The sequence below is a fragment of the Notolepis coatsorum genome (assembly GCF_963971535.1).
Source record: "Notolepis coatsorum genome assembly, chromosome: 7".
In the NCBI taxonomy this organism is placed as follows: Eukaryota; Metazoa; Chordata; class Actinopteri; order Aulopiformes; family Paralepididae; genus Notolepis; species Notolepis coatsorum.
This window is the reverse complement of record NC_140171.1, coordinates 30,329,396-30,352,064: the sequence shown is the minus strand read 5'-3', so window position 1 is coordinate 30,352,064 and position 22,669 is coordinate 30,329,396.

The window sequence follows — 22,669 nt, the reverse complement described above, 5'->3', positions numbered from 1 at the left end:
AAGAGCCACAATGGTAGGCCTATTTTACCTTGCAATCTAAAAAACTATACAGCTGTCCAACAGTTAGCTTTGTTAGATAGTTAGCTAATAGTTAAGCTCAAACTAAAAAGTGGTTTAACTACATCCAAACTACATCACGGAAAATGTTCACAATCTGAGACTGGAATCTCATCAATTATTCACACGAGGCAACAACTGTCTGAACAGAGTAAAGAGTGAGTGTGTTTGATTTAGGGACTAAATCGTGTATCGTGATAGATATTGTGCGTCGTAATATTATCATTATCAAGGGCCAAATTCGTCCGAGTATCGTATCGGGAGTTACTCGTATGGTCCCATCCCTACTACTGTATATGCAGAGATACTCCAAAGAACATTTCTCACACAGCCTACACATATTCCCTGGCTGTGTGTTTTTTGGGAGGAAAAGTGGCTCCCTGGAGAAAAAGTCTGATGTTAGCTGGTGTAGAAATGCCTTTGATCTGATTTACTGGATAAAACCAGACTTTTCAAACAGCATGTTGTGTATGCACATGTGTAAGTGTGTGTGTGTGTATGTGGCATATTTGTGTTTGTCTGTACGTAAACACACACACACACACAGGCATATTTGTGTTTTGCATGTGGGGCTAGAAAGCACAGTGGGTTCTTATGCACACATGCATGTCATTTACATAAGCATTGTATGTGCAGCATGTAAGTTTACTCCTATGTGTGTATGAGTGTATTCCTTGCTCTGTGTGTGTGTGTGTGTGTGTGTGTGTGTGTGTGTGTGTGTGTGTGTGTGTGTGTGTGTGTGTGTGTGTGTGTGTGTGTGTGTGTGTGTGTGTGTGTGTGTGTGTGTGTGTGTGTGCGTGCGTGCGTGCGTGCGTGCGTGCGTGCGTGCGTGCGTGCGTGCGTGCGTGCGTGCGTGCGTGCGTGCGTGTGTGTGTGTGTGTGTGTGTGTGTGTGTGTGTGTGTGTGTGTTCTAACTAATGCACAGGATTGTCTTGGATGCCTCTTGTGATTACTGGATCCTAATAAAGGTGGGAACAGAGTCCCTCCAAGCCTATTATTCCAACCAAGTCCTCCCCACCATCCCTCATCTAAACACATAAAGGCCTGACGACTGGTCCACTGTGACACGATTGGCTGGATGCTTGTTTTGGGACGAGAGCTATTGGAGTGCAACGAACAACAATCCCTCCCTCCTCCTGGAAAGTGCTGAAGTACTGTACGGCGTCTCTGTAACCGCCGTATGTTGCTCTCCACACGGTGCCTTTAATATAAATCAGGCTGAACTATTTACACAATGAGAGTGGCCATTTCTGCGGCAATGGAAAATTATTCCTCCCCTCCATTCTTATAAAGGCATGGCCAAAGTTTGCCCTGTGTCTTGATTTGTCAGGCAGCATCTGTGTTTTGATTTGTCAGGCAGCGTCTGTGTCTTGATTTGTCAGCATTTAGTTGATTCTCTGTCCTCCTGCACTTTGACATTTTCACGCTGGTCCAGCTGTTGCTGGTTCTGGGGCTGTATATGTACTGTACCGCAGTGGAGGCTGCTGACCAAATTTTTAGGTGAAGCACAAATTATTATATTATATTATATATTAAATAATATTTTTAAAACATCCCCCACTGTGTGTCAGTGGTCAGTGGACACAGATGAAAACATATTAACATTAGGTGACAGCGGACCTGACCAGATGAAAACATATTAGGTGACAGCGCACCTGACCAGATGAAATCATATTAGGTGACAGCGCACCTGATCAGATCAAAACATTTTAGGTGACAGCGCACCTGACCAGATCAAAACATATTAGGTGAAGGTGACAAGGAAGCCACAGACTCATACCCCCCCGACACTCAACTAACCGCCTCGGACAGTCCTTCATACCAGTGCAGTCCCGGCGCCATGGGCGGGCATTAGGGGGCCGGGCCCGCCCACTGAGTCAGCTGTGCCCCCCCTGGTAAAAAAAAAAAAAAAAAATTTAATCAAAGTCAACTATCCAAATCCTTATTCGGGGACAGCCCTAGTGGGCACTTATGTCAACAACAACACTACTGAAGCTAGCACGGCACTCTGTGAGAATTCGTTTTCTACCCTCAAGAACGTCTTTACAGAACATCGCCTTAGAATGCTTCATCGACGCAAGGCCAATTTAATTCAGTTGGCATTTGAGAAGGACTTAACAAAAAAGTTCAGGAATGAGTGGAGGGACAGTGTTTTAAGAAGATTTCACTCTGTCCCCAAACGCCGCTTGCCGCTCTACTAATGATGGTGAGTAGCTTGTGGAGGAATTTTGTTTGCTTTTTTATGCACCTTATTTTTGTCAGTTCAGTTCAGTTTGTCAGTGAATTCAGAAGTGTTGAATAAATGGAGACTTTTCAAAGATATAGAATAGAATAGAAATGTATTATCCTGATGGAAATTTGACACTGCAAATCACTCAACATTAAACATTTAGACAGAACAAGTCACGAATAAGAATAACAAAACAAATGGCCTAAGAATAAAATAAAAGATACAGTAAATAAATACAGTAAAAATACACTGAAGTCTACAGTAGGTGTAATATTGCACAGTGCTGTTTAAAAAGTAAGAGTCCAGGAAGATGGTAACTCACTCTGTGCTCAGTGATACAGTGAGGCACATTGATGCATTGTATAGTCTGATGGCTGTCGGAATGAAGGACTTCCTGTGCCGTTCAGTGCTGCATTTAGGTAGTGTGAGCCTATAACATGCTCCTCCTGTCAGCCAAGTCTGTGTATAGTGGGTGGGAGGGGTTTTCCCTGATGGCCTGGAGCTTAGCAAGGTTCCTCCTCTCCGCCACCCTCGCTAGAGTCCAGCTCCACCCCAACCACGCTACTGGCCTTCCTGACCATCTTATCCAGCCTGTTTGTGTCCCCTGCTCTCAGTCCGCTGCCCCAGCAGGTCTGTTATATATATCCGTTCAGTCTGTTTTTGTATAAGTGAAAGTTCTTAAGATAGAGAGAAATTAGATTTTTCAATTGCCTCTCTGCTGTTTAGTTCAGCACCGTGGGCAGCGCCAAGCAAGCCACAGCGCCGCTGTCCCAGCTGAAACGTATAAAACCTGTGTTGAAAAACCATTGTGCCCCCCCGAGAACATTTTATGCCCCCCCACTAATTTGTTTCTGCAGCCTGGTCTGTACCAGTGGCCATCAGGCTCCACAACAGTGGGCAGCGACTGCTGCCAGACATCGACCTAGAACTAATAGGAACTAAGTAGGACAATAACACTACCTTATGCATACTGCACCTTATGTGGATACTGTGATACTGTGAATAATGAATAATGTATATTTCAGTTAGTTAGATAGTACATTATATTGACCTATTTGTTTACACTGCTTGTGTTGTTTTCACTACCTGTACCCCCCCCCCCTTCCCCCATGCTGCTATGATGCCTGAATTTCCCCAAGGGGATCAATAAAGGAATATCTTATCTTATCTTAAAAGGAAAGATGAAATTACCTACCTGGGTTCCATCCTATAGAGGCAAATCTTTCCTGTGACAAAATGGGATCCAATGTAATAAAACTAAGTCAACCAACGAACTAGATTCCTGTACCGGATCTCCTCTCTGGTAAACAAGAATACCTTGAAGACTCTAACAGGAGCACTCATTCAAGGGTACTACGACTATGCTTGCACCTCATGGTACCAAAGCACCTCAAAGGCACTAAAAACAAGATTACAAACATCACAAAACAAACTGGTCAGACTACTGCTTAATAAATAATAAACTATAATAAAACAAAAGAGATGATTGTGGACTTCAGGAGGTCGGGGGTCAAGGACTACAGCCCCCTCAGCATCGACGGGGCACCAGTTGAGAGAGTGAACAGTTTCAAGTACCTCGGAGCCCACATATCCGAGGACTTGACATGGACCACACACATTGACAGTGTTGTGAAGAAGGCACGACAACGCCTCTACTTCCTCAGGCGCCTAAGGAAGTTCCAAGTCAGTCAGAAGATCCTTAGGAACTTCTACTCATGTACAATAGAGAGCATCCTGACCGGCAACATCACCTCCTGGTTTGGGAATAGCACTGCACAAGACCGTAGCAGACTACAAAGAGTGACACGTTCAGCCGAACGCACAATTAGAGGGGGGCTTCCCACCCTCCAGAACATTTACAACAAGCGGTGCAAGGGGAAGGCTAAGAGAATTATTAAGGACTCGAGCCACCCGAACAACTGCCTCTTTGAACTGCTGCCGTCAGGCAAGCGATACCGGAGTCTTATGGCGAGCACAGAAAGACTCAGAAGGAGCTTCTATCCCCAGGCCATCAGGCTGCTAAACGAACAATAATCGCTAAACGAACAATAATCACTATGCAACAACCATCAAATGCACACAGCACACACACCCACACGCACACACTCACTCAAACAAACAACACACTGCAGCACCCACTCTCCACACTTTAGATCACACAAACACACTTACACTTTATATTTATTGATAAAGGATTTGCACTACAACTCGTACACCTACTGTGAATTGTACCTAAACTGCACCTCGTCCATTTATGCCTTGCACTATATAGTATTGTATATTAGTACACTGCACAGTATTGTATATTGTATGGTAACTACGTCTACGAACATTGTACATATGTCTAAACTGAACACTGTGACCTCTTTTTTTTTTTTTACTTCTAATTTTTACTATGTCTTTATTTCATACTTATCTTGTCATGCACAGTCTCTGGAGCGCAACAGTAAGAAGCATTTTGTACAAAAGTATTCTGTACTTCTGTATGACAACTATTAAAGAAACTAAACTAAACTTATGTTTACATTTTGTATAAAAGTATTCTGTACTTCTGTATGACAACTAATAAAGAAACTTGAGAAACTTGAGATTGGCCCGAGCTAAACCTATCCTCCTCACATGCAGCTGGACCCATTTTGACTTTGCAATGCAGAAATCTCTGATTGGATTTGCAAGGCTGCCAATCATATTCAACCTCCGTGTATTGGATGTCAAGGGCTGTCAATAATAATAATAATAATTTAAAAAAAAATATATATATATATATATATATATATATATATATATATATATATTTTTTTTTTATATATAGGTATATGTAAATTAATAATAATTATGAATTATGAGTGAATTTGTGTTTCACGTGTTGTCATAGAGAAACCTCTGCATGGAGCTGGCAGACGGGAAGCGCACCTACGGGTTGGCACAAGGGAGAGGAGACGAATCTGCTACTGCTAACGGCGCCGAAGTGTTCTTCAGTGAAGGTAAAGATGTTCTTGTATAACGAGATGGTACGTGGTTTAACATCGACGTATATGGGAGAATGTATTACCTACAAACGGAGTGCAATAATAATGACAAATGTAATGTAACTGTCAGTCATGACATCCAGACGTGGCATGAAATTATGGGTCATTGTAATCACGAGGATTTACTAAAGCTGCAAGCAGTGACAGACGGTATGCACATTAAAGGTGAAAAGCATAGACCTGACAAAGAATGTGAAGTTTGCATAAGGGGGAAAGAGAGAGGAGTCAGAGGCAGCTTCTGTCACATTATGCAAAACACGCCCATTCTAGTTTGATTGATTGTAGCCACGCCCCCTTTGAACCCTCTGATTGGTCGAGGTGTTTAAGGGGGCGGGACTTAGGGCTAGGTCATACCTTATAATTGATTGCTTGTAGCCACACCCCCTTTTGAGATGATTTATGGCCCCCTAAGTCCCGCCCACTTTTCTGATTGGTCGATGATTCAAGGAGGCGGAACATCCGGTTTCGAGGGGAGGGACATCCGGTTTTAGGAGGGGAGGGACATCTGGTTACGGAAGGGGAGGAGTTTTCAGAATTATTTTTCAAAATAAACGTTTTTTTTATTTTTTTTTTTTTTTTAAATAAAAGTTCTTCAAAATAAAAGATTCAAAAATAAGTTTTTTTTTATTGTCAGAAATAAAAGATTCAAAGTTTTTTTTTTCAGATTGTATGTATTCCAAGGTTTTCAGATTAAACATTTCACAATATGTATTTGTGTATCTTAAGAATATAGTTTCACAATAAGTATTCCAAGGTCTTAAGAATAAATGTGTGTATCTTAAGAATGTGTGTATTCCAAGGTTCAGATTAAACATTTAAAGTGTGTGTGGTTTAAGTTACAGAATTAAGAATATGTGTATATCTTCAGAATAAATGTGTATGTGTGTGAGTGTGTTCAGACACTTGTGTGTGAGAATTAAGAATAATACAATGTGTGTTTTCTTGCAAGTGGTATGGTTTGAGCAGAAAGCATTCTCCCCATGCTGTGTGTGTCTCCACTCCATAGGGTGAAATGACATACAGAAACACTACAGTGGTTCTGACACTGTCACGATTCTGAATGTGACACCGCCTTAGCTGTCATAGAGGAGGGGTGTATGGATAGCGAATGGGATGGCTCAAAACTGCCGTATGCAGCTTCTGCCAAGTCCAAAAGATTTACGACCCTCCGACTTCCCCCTTTCTGGCAGTTTGGTGTGTGTGGGTGTGTGTGTTCGCTCAAGGAAACGGTTGGTTCTCTTTTTTTTTTGCAGAACACACTTATTCAGCAAGGGTGTCTAACCACTCAAGGAAACTGTTAGTTCTCCTTTTTTTTGCAGAACACACTTATTCAGCAAGGGTGTCTAACCACTCAAGGTTGGTTCTCCTTTTTTCTGAAAAGTGACACTTATTCTGCAAGGTTGTCTAACCACTCAAGGAAACTGTTAGTTCTCCTTTTTTTTGCAGAACACGCGTTTCTGAAAAGTGACACTTATTCTGCAAGGTTGTTTCGACCCTCTCAGCAGAAATGTAGGGGGAGCCTACATTTTCTAATATATCAGCAGAAAAAAAAGCAAACCCCCTCAAAAAGGTGTCACGCTGTGTCTGTTTGGCACAATGGTGCTTAGAACTGTGTTGAAAATATAGAGATGTCTCTTGTCATTCAGAAACCTATAATGTTTTTTTTTCAGAAGCGGCATATTACTATCGCTGATGGGGGCACGTAGTTAGTAATAAAACAGGGGTGTGTATGAGGATGTCTTCACAACTTAATATTACAGTGAAAGAATAAAAAGGGAACTATGTCCGCACAGACAGAGGCATTAGAAACCCCTACTACTGTAGATTTCTCAGAGGATGATCAAAACAGTATTATTTCGATGGAGAGCTTTAATAGGCTACTAATACGGGCTAGCATTGGTAGTATGTGTGTCTGTCTGTGTGTGTGATTATTTTTGTTATATTTTAGTTTCATGGATAAAGACATAATCTTTAGACATTTGTGTTTAAGCAAAAGAAAATTACAAATGTGTCTATAAAGTGTAGAATATCATAATCTTTAGACATTTGTGTTTAAGCAAAAGAAAATTACAAATGTGTCTATAAAGTGTAGAATATCACAATCTTTAGACAAATGTGTTCGGAAAATATAAGTGTAGATAAAATATATGGGTGTTACAGCATGGTGTAATGCCAACGGGGGACAGGGCTAGTGTTTAAGTCATATGCTTGGAGGCTAAGTTCTCCTAGATGGCTGCATCACAGGGTAAAACCGGTGAAGCGTTTTATTTAAAAAATTGATTCTTTTAAAAAGGCTGCATTACAGTGTTTTTTGTATTATTATTCACATTAATTATAAAAGTTAAAGACATGATAGCTTAAAGAGTTGGGGTGAAAATATAAAGTGCTGATCTCAGTGTGTGTGAGGGGTGTGAACAGGGGCCCTGTTATAGGTGTCAAAACACCGCATGGGGCGTGAAGTTTAGACGACATGCAAACTCAGATGTTACAGGCAACATGAAAGTTAGTGTACAACATTTTACTCATAGCATATTTCTAGTTCACACAATGGATGGGTTCACATGTTTTCACACATATTTTAAAAAATGTCCCCATAAACATGCATTTGTCCTAATAAACTAACCTACACTATAACATGCAGCACTTTGATGAATATTGTTACACAGCTGACAGAGTTGTAATACCAACTATTTGACAGTTTGGGACACGGTGGTGATTCTTATTTCTTATTTCGTAAAACTAAGACTAAAACTAAAATTAAGAGGCTACAGATCAGAGAACGACTTTTGTCTTGTTTACATCAGAGTCACCCATTTTCAATACATCAGGGCCTATATGGCATACAGATAGACTGTAATGCTACATCGATACATTTAGGAGATAGCAGATTACAAATACAGCACTGTTTGTGATAACTTGTAAGGGTTTGTCTGTCTAAGCTGTTTCATTAGGGTATTTCATCTGTCTTTAATTAAGACTTATTTCTGGATATAGATCACCTCAAGGCCTGAATGTCCATCTACTGTATCAATGCTAGGCCTACATTTTTAGGTCAACTTCCCCTTTTTAGCACGGTTCAAACCTCACCACCCCCAATTTATTTCACAGTACCACTGAAAATAGCACAGAGTATGGGGAAAAGGCCTTTATGTGATAGCTAGACCTTCTATGCTAGCTATGTCTGTAAAGGACTTTCAAAAACCCATTCAATATAGTTTGTTCCACCTCAAATGTAATGTTCAAAAAATAGGTCTCAGTAAGCGTTCTGTGTATTTTAAGGTGATTGTTGTTGCTGTCAATTGGAACCAGGTCTAGCTAAGAAAGGGGATCAATGATCTCAAATTAATACAGGGTAAAAAAGGTTTAGCATCTTTCATGCATGAATTGGAACTATATTGTGGTACACACGAGTAAATCAGACTATTTGCAAATAGTATTGTTCTAAACAGTGTATTACAAATACAGTGTATTTGTATTTATATAATTGTCACCTGAAAACATATTGCAGGATATTTAGCAGAAACTATGGTAAATGTACTTTGGTGCATGTAAAAACGTCATACAACTTCATACAGAAGTACAGAATACTTTTATACAAAATGTTTCTTTCTGCTACGCTTTCTGTTATTTTATGAAATAAAATAGTTTAGCATGTAAAACTATAAGTAAAACTAGAAGTCACGTAGACACAATGTTCAGTATATACATATGTACAATGATCGGTGCAGAATAGAAGTAACTGAGTTACTGTTGTGAAGGGCCAGATTAAACCGAATATATATATTTATTTATATATATATATTTAATTGTATTTGTATATTCTCTAATATTCCCTGATATCCCTTGTATATTCCTTGTACAATATGCATTGAATATCCATTCTAGCCTACTGAACATCCCATAATAGTCTCCATTCTACTATTGGTCGAGACCTTGGTGCCAGGCTGCCATACCCCTCAGACCCAGTTCAAACGTACCGCTCGACATGTACGAACAAGTCCTAGTTCCGCGTAGGAATTTGGCTACCGCACCACTAATGGGACTATTTGTTCATAGTGCGTATATATACTGCGCTACTAAAGTAGGATTTTCTTTTCAGTCCAGTTTCTTACCCTCCAATAGAGTCACAGACGTAAAGCCTCCCCGCGATGCCACGTGTGGGAGTAAGGCCAAGTTCGGCCTACCATCGGTATTGAGACATCGTGTATATTAATATTTGAATAGTCATATTTGGCACTATATCGTCGAGTTGGACGTAGTCTATTAAGCTAATAATAGTCTGTTAATATATAGTGCTTCGTGCGGTGAGAATACTACCGTAGTCAGTACCCCATCGTTTCGGGCAGAGAACTGGCTGCTTACCCAGGGTGGTTGACCCTATGTGAAGCTGCACCCGAGGAGCCCCAGAGCCGACGAGCGAGTGGACCTGTATACCGGATTATTCTACCGACGACAGCCCGCCTTCCCAGGCACGGATTATGCTTTGGATACTTTGATTATTCTATGGATAAAGACCCCCGACACTACCGTGTGTTGGAACCCCCCCCCCTGGAGAGGACGCAAGGTGAGGAGACGCTCTGCAAGACGAGGTCTCTCCACATCTCTCCCCCGTGGACCGGAGAGAGCCGGCCCACAAAGAGTCCACCTGCTTTCATCTGTGGTCCAAGGATCGCCGGCGCATTGAACGGCACTACAGTGGGTTCACCTGGGATACCCTTGGCCGGACGAGGCAGCTGGATTCTACCCCCCCCCCCTCCTACTCCTGTCGGCTTACAAGCGACCGGATTAACCCCCTCTAGTGTATCCAGCCTATAATCATTAAAGTATCATTGCTGTTATTCCTTAACTATTCCAGGTCGTATATTTACCACCTGCGCCTTCAGAGATTGGACATTATCTATTGATATACCGACAAATACTCCTTGCCATAAAAGTGCATACTATTTCAATTCATAAATGTAATTAAGTGATTAAGTGTTTATTCTACACACCATCGCTGTGTAGGAAATAAAGACCTGTTTCTAATTCGTACATTTGTGTTGGATCCGTTTCATCTACGTGAGAGTGTTCATGATAATATATTTATGCCGTGTACTGGGTGGCCGAATATTAAGTACAAAGGTAGTGGTAGTAAGTATCATATCTAGTAATACAGTCAGGGAATTGTACCCCTCAGTTACAATTGGTCCTTCGAGCCGGATGGTAATTAGTGTAATATTAATATAGTGTTATTAATATTGAAATGGCCTATGATGAACACTCCACGAAACGATCCTCCTAACCAACGCCCGCAGCGCGAACGACGGCTCCCTCAGTACTTAGAGGCTTACGCTGTCAGTCAACAACCTAGTCTTCTACTAACAGTAAACGCGGTAAAACTAGAAAGTAAAAGTATGTCTAACTCCAACGCCCAGACTACCCCGACCATAGAGGCCCCTACGGGCTCTAATGTAACTGACCAAGTTCACGGTGGGGACCAGTGGGAACCAGACATGACTTCACACCCCGCCAGTACTGAAGAAGTAGTCCCCGATGAGTCCCGGGAGGAATACAACGCTACCGAGAGAGAACTCGGCACGGAAGAAGACGGGGAGAGCACCGTGGAGATAGAGCTCCAAGGCTCCGCAAGGAGTACCCCGAGGGAAGGCTCCCCTATACAACCGCCTTCTCCCAGCGAGGCAGAGAGGACCCTACAGCAGGCATTCCTCGTCAGCCTGAAAGCCTCTACTGAACGCGATAGACTCCAGGGTGAACGCGATCGATTGCAGATACAGCAACGGAGCGAAGAAGAGCACATACGCCTGGAAATAAGACGCATTCAGATGGAAGAGAATGTGGCCCGAGACCGAGCAGACAGCCAGCGAGCAGCTGCTGGTGCTCTACGGGACGCAGAGCGCGACAGACAGCAAGCGCAACTAATAGAACAGCTGATCAGACGGACAACACCCTCTCCCTCCGCCAGAGGCTCCAGGAACTCGTCTAGACACACCTCCAGGGCGGCATCCCCTAGCCGAGTAAACAACCCTGAACTTGACCAACAGACGAGGTCTATACCCCCCACAGACCACCTCCCCCCACCGGTCCAAGCGAGACCTAGCAACCGGGAAGGAGCAGCATATCCTGTGGAGAGGCTAAACCAGAGACTACAAGCACTGGATGACCTAACTGAAGACGAAGAGGAAGAGGAGGAGAACCGCGCCCGAAGACAGCACAGTACTCTACCGGACCAGGAGGTCCGGTACAGCCCAGGCTATACTCCCGCGGAGCTGCGCTACAGACCCCCGACTCTATACACGGGTGAGCACGACGCACGACCCGCACCGAGGAACAGCACCTGGACAAGCGGGCCATGGTACACTGCCGGTACCAGCCCATACCAAGGAGCGGGAGGAGACTCGCCTAGGAGGCCTCTCCCCCAACGCTCGCCGATGTATCCACAGTCAGCGTCATACCTTGGCACGCCTATGGTACCCGACTTCACCCAAGAGAACCGGGCCCAGTATACAGAACTCCGCATGTGTCTGGAGACCATGTTGGTGGATGTATTGGATGAACGCCACAAATACGCCATCCTACTGCAGCACTTAAAGGTGCCCCGCGCACACAATATAGCGCTCGCCTACGCGACTTCCACCACCCCATACACAGCAGCGCTGGTAGCATTGGACCAGAGGTATGGGCGCATATGGGATTACGTGATCCAGGAGATCCGACACATCGACCGCTTACCCCCAGCAATAGACAATCGAGCACTGGACGACCTGTCCATCAGAGTGCAGTCCCTGGTAGGGATGTTGGGAGCGCAAAGAGAGAAGGGGAAGTATGAACTTTACGCCAACTCAAATGTGGAAAGGATCCTGGAGAAGCTGCCGCCCGCTCGTCAGGAGCGCTTTAGGCGGCAGAGGGACCACAGAGACCCGAATGGCCCCGAACCGAACCTCCTCGATCTAGCAGACTTCCTGGCGAGAGAAGTCAGCAGCCTACGGCTAGATACATTCGGACGGAGCACCCCTGGCTCCAGAGAAGGAACCAGACGACTAAATGATGGAAGAAGATCGGTGACTGTGATGCACCAATCGGAGTCAGTACCGAGCAGCAGGAGCCACAGTACCCCCTCCAGAACGGAGAAGTGGAAGATAGTGTGCCCCTACTGTGACAAAGAACACTGGCTAGCGCAATGTGACTCCTTCCCCAAGCTGAACGCGGAGGAAGCAGGTCAATGGATAAAGTCCAACAAGCGCTGTTTTCGCTGTGCGCGCTCACACATGGCAGCCGAATGCCGCTTAAAGAAGAGGTGCACCAAGTGCGATGGAGCCCATCTGGACATACTTCACGACAGTAACAGACGGCGCCCTTCACCTGCACCATCCAGCCGCAAAGCGAGCGTCATGTACATCGATCCCGCCAGCAGCAGTGGAGCCCGAGTACTCCTAAAAGTAGTGCGTGTGACACTAAGCTACCAGAATAAAGTCCTGGACACTTACGCCGTCCTCGATGACGGGTCAGAGAAGACCCTGCTGCTCGCCTCCGCTGCGGCACAGCTAGGGCGACGGCCCAGCCTGAGCGACGGTACCAGATTGCAGACGCTTTCACCAGCCAAGAAATAGGACTGTCGCGGTACACATACCCCGTCGCCAAGCTGATGGAGAAATATGCACATCTGCGCAAGTTACCGATCCCGCTCATAGACAATGCTATGCCGACCCTGTTGATAGGCTCCGACCATGCAGACCTCATTGTCCCGATAGACCGGGTTCATACCGGACCCCGAGGCTGTCCTGCAGCAGTCGAGACCCGTTTGGGATGGACTCTCCAAGGCCCGCTCGCCAAATCTCTCAACCGAAGTACAGCCACTAGATGTCTCCACTCCCGAGTCACAGAGGGAGAAACCGCACTCCTGCAACACGTAGAGCGGCTATGGAGCTTGGAACAAATGCCCTTTAAGAATGGAAAGAAAGACATTCGCTCTAAAGATGACATTTACGCCATTCACCTCCTCGAGACAGGGACCAAGAGAGTCCCGGTCAACGGCGTGTTGAGATACGCCACGCCACTCCTGCGGCGAGAAGGAATGCCTACTTTCCACGCCAAGACAGACGCCATAGAATGGTACCTGCTGAACACGGAGCGGAGCTTAGCCAAGAACCCCGCCCAAGAGAGTGTATACCGCGCTGAGATTGAGAAGCTCATCACAGCGGGACACGTCACAAAGATGGACATTAAAGAGGCTGACCAGACCACTGAATCGTGGTACGTGCCCCACCACAAGGTCCATCACAACGGTAAAGACCGCATAGTATTTAACTGCAGCTACCAGATCGGATCCCAAAATCTGAATAAAGAGTTACTGCCCGGTCCCACACTCGGCCCCTCCCTACTCGGCGTTCTACTCCGCTTCCGCCAGGAAAAGGTGGCCATCAGCGGGGACATTAAAGGAATGTTCCTGCAGGTGAGATTAGTAGAGGCGGACAAGCCCCTGTTACGGTTCCTATGGAGAGAGAAGCCAGGAGATGAGCACCCAGCCATCTACCAATGGGAAGTCCTCCCCTTCGGAACGACGTGCAGCCCCTGCTGTGCGACATTTGCACTACAGAAACATGTAGCAGAGGACCCAGCAGCGGACGAAGAGGTCCGACACAGCGTAAAGAACAGCTTCTACGTAGACAACTGTCTACAAAGCCTTTCAACCCAGGAAGAAGCCGAGGCTCTCCTGATTAAACTCCGCGCCTCATTGATCAAAGGCGGCTTTGATCTCAGGCAGTGGGCCAGCAGCGATCCGCAAGTACTGCGCAGCCTCTCCTCCGAGGACAAGGCAGCCAGCAGCGAGACCTGGATGGCTACAATCCCGGGAGAAGCCCAGGAGATGACCCTGGGATTGGTGTGGCGATTCAAAACAGATTCGCTTCACTACAGACACAAGCCCCTGACTACGGAGCAGGGAAGGCCGGCGGCGGCGCCGACCACCAGACGGAGTGTGTACACAACACTCGCCCGACAATATGACCCGCTAGGATGTATTCTACCGTACACCACCAGGGCAAAAATGATTGTACGAGCATTGTGGGACAAGGACCAGGGCTGGGACGACCCCATTCCCGCACACCTTGCATCCACCTGGAGAGAGTGGGAGATGGAGCTCCACTCACTCCCAGGCGTTAATATGCGCCGAAGCTACTTCCCACCCATGGTGAGGCCAGAGACATGTAAAATGGACTTACACGTCTTCAGTGACGCCTCAGAGGTCGCATACGGATCAGTAGCCTACTTGCGGGCCCAAGACCAGGGGGGAGAGATCTACACAGCATTTGTCCTCGCCCGCTCGAGAATAGCCCCACGCAAGCAACAATCTATCCCACGTCTAGAGCTCTGCGCAGCCCTAGCCGGAGCGCACCTAGCCACGCTCATCCAACGTGAGCTCACCATACCGGTGTCTAGAACAATCCTGTGGTCAGATTCCACGACGGTACTCGCCTGGATCAAATCGGACTCATGCAAGTACAAAGTCTTCGTGGGAGTCAGAGTCACCGAGATTCAAGACTTAACCGAAGAGTTAACCGGAGAAACAGAGTGGCGCTACGTTGATACAAAACAGAACCCAGCTGACGTCATCACCCGGGGGATGCCCCTGGATGACCTCACCCGTCGCAATGTCTACAGTGACGGCCCCGCATTCCTAAGACTCCCGGAAGGACAGTGGCCCATGCCTATCCCGAGGGAAGCAAGTCCAGAGGAGGTGGAAATTAAGAAGTCTGTGTTCTGTGGATTGAGCACCGTAGCCTCCACCGACCCTAACATAAACGATTGCACGTCCATAGAGAGTGCACAACAAAGAACATTCCTGCGGTACCACCCGGAGTGCAAGTCCCCCGCTGATATGTCAGCAGCTAACTACGAGGAAGCAGAATTGCTTCTACTGCAGCGAGCCCAGAGAGACTCGTTCCCCGATGAATTGGCCTGTCTACAGGGAGGAAAGCCCGTCCCATCCGACAGCAGATTAATTCACCTGGCCCCCGAGAGCGACGCTCACACCCTCATCAGAGTGGGTGGTCGCCTACGCAGAGCCCCCAATCTACCGGATGACATTAAATACCCGATCGTATTGAACAGCCGACACAAGGTCACAGAGCTGATTATAAAGAAATACGATGAGGATGTACATCACGCCAGGAGCAGTTTCCTACTGCACTACCTACCGTCTCTACAGACCCGCCAGAAGTGGGTAAAGGAGAGAGACAATTTGACAGAAGGAACAGTCGTCATGATTATTGATCAATCACTGCCCAGAGCTATGTGGCCGGCCGGCCGCGTAAGCAAAGTGATCACCGGTGCCGACGGCAAGGTCCGAGCAGCTGAAGTGCTCGTCCAGGGTCGCACTTACACCCGTCCCGTGGCAAGGCTCATAGAACTGCCTCGACTCCCAGACACAATCGATGATGACCATGACCCTACAACCCTATGACTTTGTGAAGTTGACTGACCCCTACAGCAAACCCTTATGTGTAAATAGACAACGCGATTAATCTGTCTCCGTTTAACTGATTAGGTCTGGGACCTATTCAGGGGGTGGCTGTTGTGAAGGGCCAGATTAAACCGAATATATATATTTATTTATATATATATATTTAATTGTATTTGTATATTCTCTAATATTCCCTGATATCCCTTGTATATTCCTTGTACAATATGCATTGAATATCCATTCTAGCCTACTGAACATCCCATAATAGTCTCCATTCTACTATTGGTCGAGACCTTGGTGCCAGGCTGCCATACCCCTCAGACCCAGTTCAAACGTACCGCTCGACATGTACGAACAAGTCCTAGTTCCGCGTAGGAATTTGGCTACCGCACCACTAATGGGACTATTTGTTCATAGTGCGTATATATACTGCGCTACTAAAGTAGGATTTTCTTTTCAGTCCAGTTTCTTACCCTCCAATAGAGTCACAGACGTAAAGCCTCCCCGCGATGCCACGTGTGGGAGTAAGGCCAAGTTCGGCCTACCATCGGTATTGAGACATCGTGTATATTAATATTTGAATAGTCATATTTGGCACTATATCGTCGAGTTGGACGTAGTCTATTAAGCTAATAATAGTCTGTTAATATATAGTGCTTCGTGCGGTGAGAATACTACCGTAGTCAGTACCCCATCGTTTCGGGCAGAGAACTGGCTGCTTACCCAGGGTGGTTGACCCTATGTGAAGCTGCACCCGAGGAGCCCCAGAGCCGACGAGCGAGTGGACCTGTATACCGGATTATTCTACCGACGACAGCCCGCCTTCCCAGGCACGGATTATGCTTTGGATACTTTGATTATTCTATGGATAAAGACCCCCGACACTACCGTGTGTTGGAACCCCCCCCCCCTGGAGAGGACGCAAGGTGAGGAGACGCTCTGCAAGACGAGGTCTCTCCACATCTCTCCCCCGTGGACCGGAGAGAGCCGGCCCACAAAGAGTCCACCTGCTTTCATCTGTGGTCCAAGGATCGCCGGCGCATTGAACGGCACTACAGTGGGTTCACCTGGGATACCCTTGGCCGGACGAGGCAGCTGGATTCTACCCCCCCCCCCCTCCTACTCCTGTCGGCTTACAAGCGACCGGATTAACCCCCTCTAGTGTATCCAGCCTATAATCATTAAAGTATCATTGCTGTTATTCCTTAACTATTCCAGGTCGTATATTTACCACCTGCGCCTTCAGAGATTGGACATTATCTATTGATATACCGACGAATACTCCTTGCCATAAAAGTGCATACTATTTCAATTCATAAATGTAATTAAGTGATTAAGTGTTTATTCTACACACCATCGCTGTGTAGGAAATTAAGACCTGTTTCTAATTCGTACATTTGTGTTGGATCCGTTTCATCTACGTGAGAGTGTTCATGATAATATATTTATGCCGTGTACTGGGTGGCCGAATATTAAGTACAAAGGTAGTGGTAGTAAGTATCATATCTAGTAATACAGTCAGGGAATTGTACCCCTCAGTTACAGTTACCATACAATATACTATGCAATACTAATATACAATAATATATAGTACAAAGCAGAAATGGGGGTGAGGTACAATTTAGGCATAATTTACAGTAAGGTGTACACAGGTATGGGTTGTAGTGCAAATCCATTACCAATAAATATAAAGTGTGTTTAGGTGTTCTAAAATGTGGAGAATGGGTGCTGCAATGTGTTGTTTGTTTAAAGTGAGTGTGTGCGTTTGGATGTGTGTGTTGTGAGTGCATTTGATGTTTGTTGTATAGTGTTATTGCTCGTTATGTGATAATTAATCGTATTGAATTCTGAATTCTTTGTTTATAGGCTGAGTATCAATGATACACTTGAAATAGACATCTAAAATCATGAAACAGGTCGATTTTTACTAGATTGAATCAATAGTCAGAAGGATAATGCTATTTTAGTCAAGGGTTGAGATATATCACCCCCATGACACATCCCTACTTTGTAAGACAAGCAGTTTGATGTTGTAATTACAGTGATCTTCATTTTTTTTTATCAATCTGCTTATTGTGTATTATTAGGTGTTTGTTTATGTTTTATCAGTCATTTGTACCAGATCTAGCTCGGGAAAAAAAGGGTCCATGATCTCAAATGACTACCTGGTACAAAGTATTGGTTGAGTGTCAAGGATACACATAAATTATAAACATCTAAAACCATGAAACTGACCGATACACTTAAAACAGACATGTCAACATAGTTTTTTTTACCTGTTTACACACTGATGAGGTAAAAAAAAACAAAGTGTTTCAATACAGATGTATTTTTTAGAAGTTTAGTACGCTCAAGCCCCAAACGTATTTTCTTTAACCTGTTCTAAGGTATACAAATAGCACATTTATGAAGGACTTTGCAGAACAGCATCTAGTTTTTTTAGCCCCCCTGAGTTTTATGCTCTCAATATTATGGATCTGCATTAAATCCTACACACAGCATGAAATATTCAATCAACACAAAGATGATAATTCTAAGGCAAACAAAAATGTAACTCACTCACCATAGTTAGTGTATAGTATGGCTAACATGTATGAAAGTAACATAAAACCGTTATTAGAGTTGTTGATACAATATTATAATTCATAATTTTTTGCAGAAAAAAACCAAATACAGAGTATTACCGGCGAGGTTGTGTGCTCCTTGTCCTGATGATTGAAGGAAATTCATTTTAAGAACTAATTAGCATGAAACATCTTAATACAAAGATGTATTTTATACATTATAACCATGAAAATAATACAATGTTAGGTTTTACCATGATTATAATGTTCACAGATAGGAATGTATCATTCACATTCAATTATCCAAATGTACTCAGTTTGTGTCAGATGCGTGTGCGAAAGTTCCCTGCACTATGCAGGGTTTTCCATAGGCTACTAACAAAAACAATTCATATTGTTTCAGTGATGGCCTGGTTGATAGATCTATTGTCGACATGTCTTATTTCTACATGAAAGTTTTGCATCGTTCACGCAATAAAGATGCTGTTTGTGTAAAAATAATGTATAATATCTGGACTGATTCACTGTATAGTGAATCCAGGGGTATAGTGGATCGATTATATTTTGTATGAAGCACCTTAAAACAATGAGGCATTTCATTTATAATATCAAAACATGTCTTATGTTCTATAAGATGTTCTTATGTATCTACAAGTCTTATGTAGAATGATGTAAAAAGAGTTCTACTAATATATAAAAACGTGTACAGAAAGATAAATATCCGACCCCAGGAGCCCTGTCGGAGTGTATACAGGTTCTGTACAGTATACCACATGCAAATCCCATATGGTCTAGCGGTAAGGATGCCCTGGTTTCAACAGGGAGGCGCGGGTTCGACTCCTGCTATGGGAATTACACCTTTTCTATACAAAACAAATGTGTTGGTATGTTTTATTGTAACTGTTTGACTGTTTGGTTGTTTTTAGTGCAAGACTGTCAGCAACATTTAAGAAGGGTCTAGGGTTATCTCCTCAACACTAGGTCTGAGATGCATTTAAGTCCTAATGATAGGTTTTTCCATACCTTTGCAAGGATATGTATGACTGTGCTGCATTCATTTATTTTAAATTTGGGGGACTTTATGGTATTTATAGCTTATTCATGATTTAATGTGATACTTCTTATTGAATTGTTTAAAGAATATGTGTTTGTCTCAAGGGTACACTAATGTATGTATTGTAGGACCTTACAAATAAATCTGATTTGATCATGATCCCAACAAATGGTAAAATGTTTTCAAGCATTACATTTAACAGACAGTGGTGACATTTCGAAGTTTTAAATGGACCCCAGTTCACATAGCTGAAGATAGTTGCACAACTGGATAATATTTTCTATTTTTAAACATCTATAACTGTAAGGAGGAACTTAAAATCATTCAAAACAATTATTACACCTTGAGGTAGAATGAAACGCAGATGGGTATATTATAAAAATGTATTAAAGAATATTACAGATCATGCTGTAACCTTTTTTATCAATAATATAAGCGTGGATAACATCGATAATGTGATTAATATCTAAAGTTTCTAAACACTTGTGATTTTTCAGCTTAAAAGCACCCCATTTTATTGATTGTACAGAGCCATAAAAACATTTCATTACAGAAAACAATCATCTCTCAGGGATACATTTTTAGTAGTATGGTATATTCAACATGAATCCCCCGGAACCTCCTGGCATAACGTTGGAATAGCAATCACGATCAAAATCAGCCAGGTGGCAGTATCACCTACCTTATGAACATCATGGGCCAGCCATTAGTGTGTTATTAGTGCCAGCCCCACAGCCCCAAAACAACTAGGTAGTCATTGTGAGTAGCAGTGAGAAGGACATGTTCGAGAATCGCGATTGCCTAGAGCGAACTATTGGATATTATGAAAAAGACAAAATGGATTATATGGATGATGATTATGGACGATAAGGTGCGTTTGTTGGACTAAGCACTACTGGTAAAATGTAAAACAACTATAACCATCAGTCTCAGCATTGCCTTTGACTTGGGCCTGCCGTCGTACTGGCTCATTTGGCAGAGTCAGCGGGTGGAAGTCGATGGGTGGGGATTGGACGTTGTGGACAGTGACTCCTACACGTCGGTTGGGTGACGCCTGCACAGCAGAGACAGGAAGTATCGGGGGCAGCGTGAGCCTCCCACGCGTTACTCCTCGCCACCGAGAGTCCGCGCTGTCTGGTGAAAAGATGCGACAGGCTGCATCCTCGTGTACCGGAGGGGACACGTGATGCAAGGCTTCTATCCTCACTACAACCGACCAGTGGCGGGCATAGTCTAGCAACGTTCAAGACAGCGGAGGGGAGAATTGGCAATATGAAATTGGGATGGGAGAAAAATTGAAAATGAGGAGAAAAAGTGGATAAAAAAAAATAAAATAAAAATAACCACATCGACCAATGAGGAAACCTATTCGGCTCCATGGTATAGTCTGACCCGAGCACACAATAGTAACCTGGCTGCAATGCAATGGCGAGCGAACTATTGGATATATGATGAAGAAGACAAAACGGACTATGGATGATGATTATGGATGATAAGGTGCGTTTCCACCAGACTATGATGTTGGACTATGTTGGACCAAGCACTACTGGTAAAATGTAAAACAACTATAACCAAATCGACCGATGAAGAAACATTTTCGGCTCCGTGATATAGTCTGGCCCGAGCAGATGAAGTAGACGGATTAAGGCTATATGTATTGATCCTGTTCTGATTCAAGACACGTTTGGACTCAACATAAGAAATGGAGTACATCTAAAACAAAGGTAACGTCTTTTTTTATGTGTACTTTACCGAAACTCCATCATAAAACATGCGTTTATATGATCGCTGCTTCGGATAAACTACCCCCCCCCGGCTTTGTGAAGAAACAAGGCCATGTGTTTACCTTTGACCTGGAAATAATGTGTAGCTGGCCCAGAGACAGCAGGGATGGGGGTACACGCTGGCGCTGAATGAGTTAAGGTCATTCTGCCTTAACACAGCGCAGAGCGCATCAGACAACTGTCGAGCAGCCAAGAAATACGATGTTACAGAGTGTAATGTTAGAAGATGGCGAGCCCCAAAAGACCACCTTAAAAATGCAAACAGTCAGAGAAAAGTGGCAGCTTCCAGGAGATTGACTTTCTTTATAAAAACTAAATTTGGTCTTCAAAAGTATTTTTCCAAAATTGAGTCTTTAAAAAGAGGGGTCGTCTTATAGTCAACATCGTTTTATATTCAGACCAATGCGGTCATTTGCAGGAAACATGAATCCATGTCCAGAGTTGCATTTCTGATTGTAAAATTATAGGTTTGACTTTGAAATGTAGTGCAACAAACAATGAAAGGCAAAGAAAGACATTTTTCAATTTGGCCATTTAGTCTCACCACTTCAGAGGAACTGGCAGCAACCAAATAATCCCCTTGCTTGACTGAAAGCCCTTTAAAAACCACTTTGTAAACCAAGCCCTAAATTCTTAAATGGTAGCCTACAATGAAAATGGTGTTTTTCAATCTCACTCAGAATGTATGTATCAACAGAATCAAACCATTTTAGATATCCAATTTGCTTCCCTGAAAACAGTGCATAATCTACTCGGGTTAGCCTGATTAGCCCACCAGTCAGTCAATAGTTGTAAATTATATCAGCTAGGTGCAGGTACGTGCACACATAGAGCCCAAGGGGTGCTTGAGCACCTGCCTTTTTGAGCCTCATAAAAAAGTGCCCTTTTTGAGATAAAAAAAATTAAAAAAAAATCTTTCTCCACTGTCAAGAAACTCCTACAACCCCCGGACAACAACTCACTCCCCTCCCCTGACCTCTGCAACTCGTTTCTCCTCTCCTTCAATAACAAAATATCTCAAATCAACAGCTCAACTCCCCCACCCTCGCCCCCCCCACTATCATTTTCCCCCCACCTGACTCCATCCCTCCCACCCCTTTTTCTGCCTTCGCCCCAGTCGAATCCTCCTTCATCATGGACCTCATGACCACCTCCAAGACCACTACCTGCTCCCCCTTTTTTTTTTTTCTTTTTTTTTTTTAATTTTTTTTTTGATTTTCTATTATTCAAAACATACACAAATGACAATACTGAGACAATTACAGGACAGTAATAACAGCAACAATAACAACAACTACATGTGGATGCCTATATACGCCTATGGTAAATGGTTGTAAATGTGCAAGATAAAGTGATAAAAGTCCCTACACATGTAAACAAACACATCAGGAAAACAGAAACAAACGACAACAACAAAAAAACAGAACAAAAAATTACAATATTTTCAGAGACATTGAGAGATACAGGATGTCCTCAACACATCTTTAACACA